Raw genomic sequence first — 14085 nt, 5'->3', positions numbered from 1 at the left:
CCCCCCCCCCCGTTTCTTCCTCCCTCCCTTCTTCCTCCCCCCAGACCTCTTTCTTTCAACAGAGTCCCACACAGCCCAGACTGGCCTGGAATTCTTTCTATAGCCATATATGACCTTAAACGTCTGTTCTCCCTGTCTCTACCTCCGAGAGTGCTGGGATTGCAGGTGTATACCGCCGTGCCCATTTTAGGTGGTTCTGGGAATGGAGCCCAGGACTTATGCGCCTGGCTGTATCTCCATCCTCCAACGTGAGCTCTCTGTAAGTGACTCTGCCCCAGGCATCTGTCACAGCAGCACAGAACAAAAGTTCTCTAAGACCCTCTCTGCCCTGACAGATGTCACTGTGAGCCTGGGACCTGCCCAGCACTGGGTCACAGCTTAAGGCTGGTCTCTCCCTCCAAAGTCCCACCGGGGGCTCTGACAGCCCTGCACCTTAGGTGCTCTGGTTTGACAGCCAAATACTCTGCAAAGAGGGATTGTCTTAGGTGTGTTTCTACTGCTGTGATAAAGCCCTGACCAAAAGCACCGTGGCCAGGAAAGACTTTATTTCAGCGTAAGGATCTCAGGCCACACACCATACTGAGGGAAGCCAGAGTGGGAACCTGAAGGCAGGAACCTGAAGGCAGGAACCGAAGCAGAAGTCATGGAGGAACACTGCTTACTGGCTTGCTCAGCTTGCTTGTTCTTCGCACCCAGGACCTCCACAGAGCTGACACTACCCACGGAGAGCTGGGCCTTCCCACGTTAACCTGAAACGTGCTCCCCACAGGCCAATCTTGTGGGCATGATTTCTCAACTGAGGTTCACCTCTCCCAAAATGTCTTTGTTTTATACTAGCCAGCACAATGACAAGGACGCATGCCTACGAAGGTTTTGTCATGAGGGAGCTTGAGCGACAGAGCAGCTGAAAGCTGGGGAGGCAGGCTGTCACCATCTTTACACCTTCAGAGTCTCGGTGGGAGGCGTGTGACTGTCTGGTGGCTGACCTCATCAAGCCCCGCACACAAGCGCTTCTCCGGCTGTAGGCGGCATTCCTCGGATGTGTTCTGACAGATAGGCAGGGCTGCACCCCCCCCCACCTCACCACTTGCGTGAGTCATCACCCCAGAAGACAAGCAAGGCCACCGGTATCAGCTCTGTGGGGTCCCTGGGTGGGGAGGCTGCTGTCTTATCTCCACAGCCTGGGCTGCTCATGCTTCAGCAACAAATGGTCAAGAAGCCAACTTGTAACCAAGTCACTGTCCCTTGGCCAGTTCTTTCTGGGATAAATTCCAGCCTGACAAGGCCCTCTTGCCTAGCGCCTGGCCAGTGTGGTTGAGATCGCTCTCCTCATACGGCAGAAGGGCTCCAGAGCTAGAAGTCTCCAGAGGGAAGGTCCGAGCAAGGAATTGTCTGTAAGGCCCACTACATGCCAGGTTGTGTGTGCAAGCTCCCCAGCGGTGGATTCCTGTTGGTTTCTTGCGCCGAGGATTCAGAGGAAGACCCTTCTAGAACAGATGCCTCAGCTGGGGGAGGGAGATGAACAATCCTCCAACTGCAGGGATCACCCGTATTGGATTTGGCCCATGAAGGATACTAAGTGGAGGGAGGCTGGAGAGGCTAGGAATGATCTTCTGGCCAAGTGACAGAGAACCCTCATAAAGGACCATGGGGGTGGCTGGTCTGGCTGGCTGGGCTGGGGGAGGTCGGAGGGAGGTGGATAAGATGACACCATGATGTAATTACATGCCTAATTTCCCTTGCAGCGCCAAGGCCGCGAGGCCTAGCTGCTGGAGCTGCTATAATTAGCAGAGATAATAATAATAATAATAATTCCTAGATACATGTTACCACTCGAGCAGAGCTGCTGAGAGGGTGGGAAGAGAGGAAGAAACACGCATCCTCCAGACGGCCTTGCTGCATTCCCAGATGGTATTCCAAGGCCCAGACAGGCCCGTCTCTCATGCTGCTCCCTACCAGGGAGACTTGGGGGGTCCACAAGAGAAGTGACCCAACCGTGGGTGGGTCTATACTGTATCTCAGTGCCCTGAGGTGAGGGAAGGGGACTGTAAGGGACCCATTCATGCTCTCTCTCTGGTCCTCCTTGGGATGAGAGCATGCTGATCCCAAATATAGCCCACATGTGATTCTGCACATGTGACTTCAAGGTCTGAGGTTTTTTTCTTTGAGATGACACCTCATCCTTGGACATTACTTGGATAGCGTGCAGATTGCCATCCTGGAGACATGCTCTGTCTGCTAACCTATCATAACTTTTTAACAGATTTTGCTTGTCAGTGCAAGGCCCTCTTGCGGCTGAGCCTTGACCCTGAGTCTCACCCTCCACCACCCTGTTCCCAGCCTGACTCCTGACTGGGAGCGCAGAAGAGAAGCAGAGATGATCGGGAAGTGGATTGGACCCTGTGCAAACACACCAGTGACCGTTTTTCCTCCTAGGCAGGAGTTCAAAATAGAGGTCAGAAAGGCTCAGCCACAGAACCCCAAGAAGATCAATGAACCTGCCCTTTTTGCTTCTCAGGAAACCGAACTGTCACCAGGAGGGTCAGGAGAGGGCTGAGGGAGGCGCCACTCATGTCCTGAGGTGGTGATATTAACAATGACAGCTCTCGTATTAGGTGCACACCGCCCTCCCCAGACCCATGACACCCCTCCCCGCCCCCACCCGCTAGAGTCCCCTCAGCGCCTTCAGCAATCCTGGACGTCCTTCTAAGAGATCCACTCTAGGGTTGAGGAAGTGAGGCTCAGGGCAGTCGATAACTTGCCGTAATGAGCAAAGGCCTAGAGTGTCCAGCAGAGTCCACCCTTGGGGCAGAGCAGGACTCCACTTGGGATCTCTGCAGGCAGTGCCAGGTTCGCACTTGAACACTGCACCCCTGGGTGCAAAGATGAGGGTACCCCTTGGTGTTATGGGTCTTTTTATCTCAGGCTTGGGTCTCCTAAAATCCTCTCTCCACCCAACCAGAGGGACCCAAATGTCCTGGTTACTTGAGGAGGACAGTCAGGGGTTGGTGACTCTATGGCCTTAGGTTCCAGGACCCCTGGAGCTAGCCTGGTTCCATCAGCCCCTGGAGCTATCCTGGTTCTGCTAGCCTGCAGCTACCACAGCCCCAGCAACTGTCCCCAACCCCTCACACAGCTCAGGCCTCCAGCTGTCTGTGTGGGGAGCTCAGCACCAGCAGGATGCTTGCTAAGCCAAGCCAAGCTCCTCCAGGCTGTCCCCAGGCTGCCCCCTCACCTCCAGTGGGGAAAGGGGAAAACAGAGCTAGGACCAGGGTTCAGCCTGTCAGGAAAACTCATCTCAGCTCTACCACTTCCTGGTGTGACTTTGGCAAGCAGCCTGGCCCCCTGCCAGGTCCTGGCCCTGCTACCTGTGGATGGGGGTAGCACTGACTCGCCCATAGAGCAGCTCGTAGTGTCTCTCAGGCAGTAGGAAGCCACTGAATATCAACTTAGTATCGTCATTGCCATCTTCTCTGGTTCTCTTCTCCCACCACGTGGTTGCAGAGATGGATGGAGGTCCCCAGGGTTAGTGGCAAGGGCCTTTACTCCCCGAGCCATCTCCACGCCCTTGGGGCAGTTTTTAAAGATAAAACTGGGGAAGATCACATCAGATATTGTGAAGCAATAGTTGTTGGCCACAGTGATTAATAACAGAAGTGATGTCAGCCGGAGATTGAGCAGTTGCTGAGTAGGCGGCCTTGTAGAGGGACTGGGAGCGAGTGGGAGATCTCTGTGCAAGGCCACGGCAGGCCTGGGGCTCCTGAGACAGCAGCAGCCACCCTGGAGCTCTCCTCCACTTCCTTTCCTTTAGTTTTGGCTCAGGTTGACACAGTGACTCTATGCTGACACTATTTACTTCAGTCTGTCCCACAGATGAAGAATCAGACACCTGGGGACCACCAGGCTTTCCCAGGGCCACTCAGCTGGGAAATATCTATCCCAGGGCTACGGTTCAATGTGTGGCTTTTTTTTCTCTTTCCTTTCCTTTTCTCTGATTTTCTTCTCCTTTCTTGTTTTCTATGTGCGTCTGTGTGTGCATGTGTGTCTGTGTGTGCATGTGTGTGTGTGTCTAGGGGACAGAGGTCAGCCTCGGGTGTCATCCACCTTGTCTTTAGAGACAGGGTTTCTCCCTAGTGTGACTCCACTGGCTCAGCCATCATGGCTGGCCACGGAACCCCAGGATCTGCCTTTCTCTTCCTCCCTAGCTATTGCATTACAAGCATATGCCACCACGCTGTTAAATTCGGGTCTTATGTGTTTGCGGTACAAGCACTTTACACACTGACTTGTCCTCCTAGCCTGGGTCAGGGCGTTTTCTATGATGGAATGCCACAGTACAGGTTAAAAGAGACAGGATGGGTGGGGTGGGGTGGGAGGGACCTCCAAGTCCCTTCCCTGCCGGCCATCCATCTGCTGAAGTGGCAAATGCCCAGGGCAGGCTCATCATTTGATTCTTTATTTGTTTTTCAAGATAGATTTTTATTTTGTTCTGTGCATGTGTATCTGTGCGTCGCGTGCGTTACTGGTGCCTGCAGGAGCCATAAAAAGGCGTCAGATCCCCTGGGACCGGCGTTACAGATGGTGGTGGGTGCTAAGACCTGAACCCAGATCCTCTGAAGGAGCAGCCAGTGCTCTCAATCACTAAGCCCTCGCGTTGTACATTTTTCCATCAGCGCTCACATTAGTGAAGTACTTCCTCCTTCTTCTCATTTGGTTCTGCTCGGTTTCTGTTTCCCTGGCAGTTTCAAAACTAAGCATCTTCCCGGGAAACGCATCCGATAGCCGCTCACAGTCACGCAGTGCCATAATTTGGTTCTTTTTTTTTCTCTAAATATCCACACAGAATTTACACAACAAATCCATCAGACAACCCAAATTTTCCTTTCAGTAAGTCTTTCTTTAAAGGTCAGAAATTGGTGCTGTATGACGTGTTGGAAGTGACAGGGCTTTGTAATCTAACCCAGAATCTTGTTCCGTTTCCTCATCAGCCCCTGTGTCAGTCTGGTGAGCATGGGGCAGAAGCCACTCACGTATTTATAGGTACAAAATCTTGCTCAACACGTTTTACGTTTGTCATCGGCATCAGCAAAATACTTCCCCCTCCTCCCCTTTTTTCTCCTTCTTCTGGTTCTGCTCAGTTTTTGTTTTCCTGGCAGTTTCAGAACTGAACGCCTTCCTGGGAAATGTACCGATAGCCAGCTCACAGTCACAGGGAGCCAGAAACGCATCTGGTGACGGAGAATCCTCGTTTCCATAGATCTGCCAGCTGAAGCGTCCCGATCCTGCAGGCTCAGCCCAGGCCATGGCTCAGCCTCAGTCCTGGCAATCAGTTCAGCTGTTGCTTTTCACACGCTGGCTTTCTTCATAGGCGGCCTTGGGAGCAAAAGTCACAATAAAGAGTCGAAGGATTGCAGCAGCTCATCTGTCCATCAGCGAGTGAACAGGTAGCTGTCAAAGACCACGGCCAAGGTCCTGTGCGTGCTCGGTGCTGAACCATATCCCCAGCTAGGATCTACAGAGAGATTTTAGTCAGAGAAAGCCTCATGTTCCTCAAGCTGGTCACCTATCAACTATGTAGCCAAGGATGGCCCTGATAGTCTGATCCTCCTGATAGTCTGATCCTCCTGCTTCTGTCTCTGGAGTAGGATTCAAGCATGTGCCCATAGTGAGTTGTTGTTTTATTTTCTGAGACAAAACCTCACTATGTAGCCTAGGCTGCCTGGCATTCAGATCCTCCGGCCTCTACCTTCCTGTACCCACCTCACCCTGCCAGGATCAGTCTGTGAAAAACAAAGAGAGAAGGGCAAACTGAAGTGATCGGCGTTTTAGCCTCAAAGATGAGTGGCAGGGAATCAGAGGCAGGTGGATCTCTGTGAGTTCAAGGCCGGTCTGGTCTTTATAGTGAGTTTCACAACAGCCAGGATTACATAATGAGACCCTGACTCAAAGGAAAATTTGTGTGTGTGTGTGTGTGTGTATACACTGTGTATGTATGTGTGTGTATGTATAGGTATGAATGCACTTGTATACGTGTATACTCCCACTTTTTAAGGACTACAGTGATCCCAGAGTTCCTATCAGTTGCCTCTAAGGAAGAAGATGCCCCTCTACCAGGAAGAATGAGCACTGTTTTCTAGACAGGAGACAGTGGTGCAGGCCTTCATCCCAGTGTCTGAGAGGCAGATGAAGGAGGCACAGAAGTTCCAGGCCAATCTGGACGATACAGAGGAATCCTGCTTCAAAACAGAAAACAAAACAAAAGAATGTTTCTTTACCAGAAGCTGGAACCAAGCAACCAAAGAACCAAATCCACTCTCTCACTGGGGCCATGCGCAGTCATTCCAGAGTCTTACCAGAGACCAGGAAAACTGCTCTCCGACTGCCTTAAGCTCCTGTCAACCCAACCAGCATGGCACAGGCTTGGAATTACCTTCAACCACAGCAACTTTGCCAGGATTGCATGAGGGAGAAGTACTGTGTGGAAGGGCAGGATGGAGACAGTGAGAAGTGGGAGAGGTGATGGAAGAAGGTCATTGGTTAATTAATAAAGAAACTGCTTGGCCCTGGTTAGAACATAGGTGGGTGGAGTCAGCAGAACAGAATGCTGGGAGGAAGAGGAAGTGAGCTCATAGGCCTTAGCTCTGCTCTCTGGGGCAGACGCGATGAAGCTCCGACCCAGGATGGACATAGGCTAGAATCTTCCCTGTAAGCGCACCTCGGTGCTACACACATTAATAGAAATGGGCCAGGCAGTGTTTAAATTAATACAGTTTGTGTGTTGTTATTTTGGGGCATAAGCTAGCCAGGCAGCCAGGAGCTGGGTGGCAGGAATGCAGCCCACAGCTCCCACAACACAATGGCCCCCAACGTGTGGACAACTGTATCCATATAAAGCCTGAGAAAACTTGGGAAAGAATAGAACAAAGCATGTTTTCTTGGGTCTGCTCTGCTTGCTAGAGGCAAGCAAGCACTGAGGCTTCCTGACTCAGCTTTAGCTGCAAAAACTTGCAGCTCTTTTAAGAGGTCCTGCCACGAAACCCTTAAACGGTGTTGATGAAAAGCTGAACGCATGCTTTTTGGTTTTCAGCTGTAGCAGGAAAAAAGCTGCACCATTTAAAAATGCCAGCTTTCTGGGCTGTCCTGCCAGGGCAAACTCTGACTGTTTGAGGCAGAAGGGCCGATTACAGAGAGAGGACTTGAGTGTTGTCTGTGGACATAATGCTGCAGCTTGCTTGCTGGCAGGGACCTTGAACCGCCACAGAGTTGTGGTGATAAACATGGCTACAGCCGGTATCTCCTGCCATGAGGCTGGAAAGCTAAGGAATGGGCTGGATCTAGCCGGCAAAGCCACGGCTTTAATCCTACCCATATTGCTCAGTAATTTAAAGGCTCATGTGGTCAGAAAAAGGGAGAGAGATACAGTAAAGAGAGATTCAAAACCAAAGAAAACCTCTAAATAATTTTCAGTGTGTTAAAAATATATGCAGACTAAAAGTTAAAGTTCCTAAAGTTAAAAAAAAAAAAAGGAAGAAAGACTGTTGACCGTCCTCATCATCCATCCCCCTTCTTCCTGGACGGAGACTAGATATTTCCTGGTGCCCTCTCAGGTGCCTCAAGGCCTAAGTCTTAAGGGGAGGCCTGACTGCCCATCCCCCACATCTCTATCCCACTCCCCACATCATGCCTCCCATCCAGTGAGGATAGGTGGTGAGGGATAGATACACATATGTACACACACGCACACACATGCACGCACACACATACATGTGCGCGCGCACACATACACGCGTGCACACATGCACACACGCGCGCGCGCGCGCGCGCACCCAACTCTTAGGGAAGGCAGGACAGCACAGTTGAAGTAACCTGGGTCCCTAACGCTTCGCTTCGTAGAGACACTCAGTTCACCATTGACACACGAGCAATAAAAACTTCATCTTCCAGTTGGCTTGAGAGGCAGAGGCTGGTGGATCTCTGTGAGTTCAAGGTCAGTCTGGTCTATGCACAGAGTCCCAGCACAGTCAGACCCTGTCCAAAAACAAAACAAAAAACCCAAAAAGCTCTACTAGAAAGAAGTTAGGTCATCAGGGGTGTGCCCTCGAAGGGGACATTAGGACCTCAGCCCTTTGACGTGGCCCCCTCTGCTCTCCCATGCTCTCCTGTCAGGACAGACTGCCCAGCAACCATGGCTAGAACCTTTAAAACCATAAACCAAAGCAAACTTTTCTTCCTTTCAAGTTAATTTATCTGAGGTATTTGTTACAGCCACGGAAACCTGCCTGGTGCAACTACTTTCACTGTGACCGAGAAGTAGAGCAGATACCACGTGACGTGCAAGACTTAAACTATTTACTCACTGGCTCTTTACGGGGAAGTTTGCTGAGCCGCTGCCTCGCCACTGTGGGGCCTCTTTATTATGACAGCTACCTCCCTTTGGCCAGCACAGTACACAGCTAGCACTGTACATTACGAGTCATGCTGGCGACAGACCGCTCCTCTCAGAAGCAGACACAGAGGGCATCCCACTCCAGTGGACTTGGGTGGGTGACCTGGGCAGAGTTGATCCAGGAAGCCTGTGGGAATATCTTCAGCATGCCAGAGGCTGGTGTCTGTCTTTTGTTTTCTCCAGGGCAGAAGCAGAACCAACCTCCAAATGACAGTTGTAAAAATCAGAAACGAAAGGCGTCATGTGGAAGCCAGTGTGCTGGTGCTTTTTTTTTTTCAATTTAGGTTTTTGTTTTGTTTTGTTTTTGTCAACTTGGCACAAGCTAGAGTTATCTAGGAAGAGGAACCTCCACTGAGAAATCACCTCCAGAAGCTTACCAGAAAGTAGCCTCTGCTGCATTTTCTTAATGACTGGTTGATGTAGGGGGGTCCAGCCCCCTGTGGGAAGTGCCACTCCTTGGCAGGTGGGTCTCGGTGGTTTAAAAACAATACCTATTTTTCCCAATGTCAGAAGTCACCAAGTTCATTGCCTAGACCCCAGTCTTTCCTAGAGTCACACTGGTTGAACCAGAAGACATGATTCTTTACCAGGCTTTTAGTATTTCATTCAAAATACTTTTGCAAAAGTTAACACAATTTGTACATTATCAAGAATTTAATAATCTTTTAAACTAACTTTACCATTAAAGTTTGAGTGTGCAGGTGGGGTCTTTTGTTGTTGTTTAATTCCATTGTGTGTATTCATTGTGATGCTACTATGTTGCATAGGGACACTTTCACATACCGTTATAATGGGCATTAATCATACCCCCTCTTTACCCTGTACCTTCTCCATTCTCTCCTTCCCATGAGTGACCTATGATGAAATTCAGCCATGATGAAATGCAGGCTCCTCAAGGCTAAAAATAGATCGTCCATCTGACCCAGCTGTACCTATCACTCCTGGAGGACACTCTGAAGACAGAAGTCACCCCACCACAGGGACACGTGCATGCCAGTCTTTATTGTAGCCCTGTTGACAAGGGCTAAGTTATGGGGCCAGCCTGGGTGTTGAGCAGCACAGTGGTGTGCAAGGAAAACGTGGTACATACACAACAGGATTTTTCCCCAGCCCTGAAGAAGAATGAAGTCACATCATTTGCAGGAAAATGGATGCAACTGGAGACTATCATGTTAAAATGAATTCAGTCAATCTCAGAAAGACAAATTTCATATTTTCTTTCCTTATGTGGTTCCTAGACTTTCAATAGATGTAAATCAGGTATGTAGGTATGACATGGAAGTAGAAATGAACTGCCTGGTGAACAAAGGACACATTTACTTGCTGCGGCCAGCACAGCCTGGATAGCCAAGACTGGCGGGGGGTGCTGGGATTGAGACCCAGAGGCTTCTTTTCAGGTGGAAGAACAGCAACCTTTATTTTGCCCAGCAACCTTTTATACCTCTACTGCTTCTGTGGAGACCCACCGGCCAGAAAGAACACCAACATCCTTGTCAATTACAGACCACAAGGAAGTTCTGCTGTCAGTCAAGGGGAGTGAAGGCAGCTGGATCACAACATTTACTATTTGTTTGTTTTCTGAGACAGTCTCACTATATAACTCTGGCTGTCCTGGAACTCACTATATAGATCATACTGGCCTCGAACTCACAGACATCCACCTACCTCTGCCTCTCCAGTGCTGGGATTAAAGCATAGTGTTCCACTACAACCAGCTTAAAAAACACACTTTTTAATGCTTAGTTCAGGCTGGTTTCTGTCTTCCCTGATCCTCGTTATGGTTGACAAGGGACCATAGAACACAGTAGAAGAGGCCTGCTTGCTGGTTCTCGGGAGCTTCTTGCAAGCGGGATCTTTTACAATATTTTTTGGAGACAAGTCAAGCCTGCCGGTTAGATAGGAATTGTTGGCTCCAGGCTCTGAGTCCCAGAAAGGAATTCCTCAGGCATGATTAAAAACGTGAAGGGCCTCAGTGGACATCCGTTGAAAGGACGGGAAAGAAGTTCTTTGGGCCAGATCTAACCAACCAACCCTTCATGTCCACCAGGAGACAGATAGCCCAGGAGGCAAGTGCAAGCACTCTGGGATCGGCTGCACAGACCTGAATCCCAGCCTGGGCAATCGCCCATGGTTATGCAATGCAGGGTCACTTGATGTCTGTGCTGCAGATGCAGCTGCCTCTCTCCAAGCATTTGGTGAGCTCTTGCTCAACAATGTAGCACTTTCCTCCAGAGTTTCCTTCTCTGATCTGACACAGTTTGAAGGACAGATACAATAACATGTGAGTTACAATAACCGAGGTTCTTGAGAAAGGTGAGCCTACCCAGAGATAAAACCAGGCTCAGGCAGTGAAGTCCTTAGTCCGGGTCCTTATTTGCGGCTCAGAGAGGAGCCTGGCGCCCACAGAAGGAAGGCTGAGGCAGGAGAAAGACTGACTGTGGCTTCCTCTGGACAAAAGTGACTGACAAGTGAGTGGGAGTAGTTGATGTGGGTTAAAAAATAGTTTGGGGGGGCTGCCAAGGCGGTGGCAGAGACAGACGAAGAGATGGAAAGACGGCTGCAGAGACAGATGAGAGAGATGGACAGAGAGTCGGCTCTGCAGTTAAAAACAGCACTGCTCTTGCACAAGACCCAAGTTCGATTCCCAGCTCCCATGTCAGTCAGTTGTGTAACTCCAGAGGAACATGGTGCCTCTCTGGACTCCACCAGCACTCATGTGCATATACTAAAACACACACACACACACACACACACACACACACACACACATACTTAAAAATAATAAAAATAAGTCATTGCCAGACATAGTGGCACACTTCTTTAATCTCAGCACTCGGGAGGCAGAGGCAGGCAGATCTCTGAGCTCCAGGACAGTCAAGGCTACACAGAGAAACCCTGTCTCAAGAGAAAAAAACAAAACAAAGAAAGAAAGAAAGAAAAAAAAACGATTTTAATGAGGTAGTGGTAGACAAAATGCCATTGTTTAAGGTAAAAATTTTCATTCTGCCATATTAAATGACTACCACAGTAACACTATAAACATCTTCATCTGTCAAAACTATTGTTTCCTTTCTGAGTGTACAAATGAGCTCACACGTATGTGTGTGTGTGTTTTTGTGCATGGCAGATCTCTGAAACCCATAATCCCTCTGTACCATTTGACTGGTAGTCACTATGTGGTCATTTCTGTGATTTCCACAGGTGGAGTCTGGAGTTGTCTCTGTGACTGATTTATGTCACCCAGCATAATGTCCATTTGTGTTCTGAGTGTGCGTGCATGCATGTGTGTGTGTAAATTTTTACAACCCGCAGCCTTTGATAGGTGGTATTTTGCCCTCAGAAAAATACATACATACAAACATACACATATACACATATATACGTACATATGTACACCCCTAATGGCCTCTCTACCCCTTCTCTCTACTCCTGCATGTTTTCTAGTCTCCCTCCTATCTTCAAGTCCCGTGTATTCAAAGGTGCTAACTCTTTCTTGCCTCCAGTCTTGGCCTCCACTTCGCCTCCCCAGGGAGGGCTGGGCTGGGTCAGACCCAGGCCCTGACTCCTTCACCTTGTATATTGCAGTTATAAACTCATCAGACACCTACTTGCGCTACCTGTTCAGTAAAGACGCCTCAAGCACCTGCCATGTGCAGGTTCCCTTTTATGTCTTCCCAGTTGACTGTGTCAGGGTCGGGTCTGGCCACCCCACTGCCCCGGTCACACCTACTCCATGGCACTTCTCCACCCAGTGACTATTGCTCATTGTTCAGTGAGTGGGCGGGTCTCACAGGTCGGGGATCTAAGGTTGATCATTGATCACTCAATGATTCTGTGATGTGGACTTCCTTTTTTAAATAAAAAATGATGTTTTAATTTCTCTGTGTGTTTGTGTCTGTGTAAGTGAATGCCACACATGTATGGCTGCCCTCAAAGGCCAGAACTGTGTTAGATTCCCCTGGAACTGGAGCCACCTGTGCTAGGAAATGAACCCAGGTCTTCTCAAGAGCAGTAGGTGCTCTGAACGGAGGAGCCGCCTCCGCAGCCTCGAAAAGCACATTTCTCCCTACCCCTTCTTACAGCTGAACTGCCGCCCTGCTGGATCACATGACCCGGAAGGGTCTCTGCACTGGGACTTAGGAGAATTGTCTCAATACTGTCCTTGCTTGCTGAGAAGAGGAAAATAGTGTGCGCCGGTTGGGTTTTGTTTTTGCTGTTGTTATTGATTTATTTTTCTTTTTTTACTTCCCCTCCTCCCCAACTTGACGTAAAGCATGAGTCATTGGGGAGAGGGGACCTCGAATGAGAAACCACCCCCACCAGATTGGCCTGTGGGTAAGCCTGTGGGACATTTTCTTGATTGGTGAATAATATGTGAAGGCCAGCTCACTGTGACCAGGTATCACCCTTGGACTGGTGGTCCAGGTTGTATAATAAAGCAGACTGGGCAAGCCAATATATAGCGTTCCTCCATGGTCTCTACTTCAGGTTTTGCCTTTCTTCCTGCCCTGGCTTCCTTCTGTGATAGGGTGTGACCTCCTGAGAGTTGTAAGCAAAACTAAACCCTTTCATCCCCGAGTTGCTCGGTCATGGTGTTTTCTCACAGTAATAGAAAAGTAACCGAGGTGGATGCTTCAAAACTGATTCAGCTTCAAAACAAGGCCAGTAGATCTCAGTCCCCTGTTTTCACACTGGCCTGCAGGCTCTTGCTGGGGCAGCAGCTTCTGTCTCTAGGCTGAGGAGGGTCAGGACACGGACCTGCTCCCACTGAGTGGGTCTGTGACATGGAGCTCAGCAGGTGAGCTGTCCTTTGAAAGACCCATTGCCTGCAGCGAACTGCCTGGGAGGAAGAAGCCTTGAGGCCCCGGCGATTGGAGCTGGGGAAGCATCACTTGATGGGGCAGACGTTGGAGCTGAGCCTCCACGCCTTCGCAGCCTTCACGGTGACCCGTCCGTGATTTTCCTGTGACAACTTGTTGAATTCTGAAAACCCTAGTGCTGGTTTCTGTGTTCTGCAAGTCAGAGAGAAAATGCTCCAGTTTGGATCTTCGTGGTGAGAGTGACTTGGGGGGCTGGTTCAGAAAATCACAGAGAGACGCACAGCCCACCCGAGAAAGGGGAAGCCTGTCCACCTTTCCACCGTAGGTGGTTCCCAGAGAACGGCTCCAGGGAAAGGGAAGAATGGAGGGGGGTCCTTAGACAACTTCACAGCTACACACTTACAATCCTTCTGCCTCAGCCTCCGGAGTGCCGTAATTACAGACGTGTGTCATGTATGGACACCTGATTTACATCATGCTGGCGACCAAACCCGGAGCTCTGTATGTTAAGCAAGCGCTCTACCAAGTCTTGGCCCTGCTCTTAAGTAGCCGTCCAAATCCACCTGGATTTCTGGTTGCTGAGTCTGAGGGAGTCAGGCATCAGTGGCCTGGGAGTGGGCAGTAGAACCTAGTTCTAGTCAGCTTTGTAGTTGCTTTCTCTTTTCATAATCCCTACCCCATTTCACAAAGGAAAATCAGGCTGGAGAGGGAGGTGTGGGCTCCTTGAGCCCGTGTTGGAGGCGGAAGGGGGCAAGTCACATGCCACCCCCGTCCGTGTCCTATTTGAAGAGGGCTCTGGCCAAGTTGCCAAAGAAGATG

Source organism: Microtus ochrogaster, chromosome 6 (assembly GCF_000317375.1).
Source record: "Microtus ochrogaster isolate Prairie Vole_2 chromosome 6, MicOch1.0, whole genome shotgun sequence".
In the NCBI taxonomy this organism is placed as follows: domain Eukaryota; kingdom Metazoa; phylum Chordata; class Mammalia; order Rodentia; family Cricetidae; genus Microtus; species Microtus ochrogaster.
Note: the sequence above shows the minus strand (reverse complement) of the source record.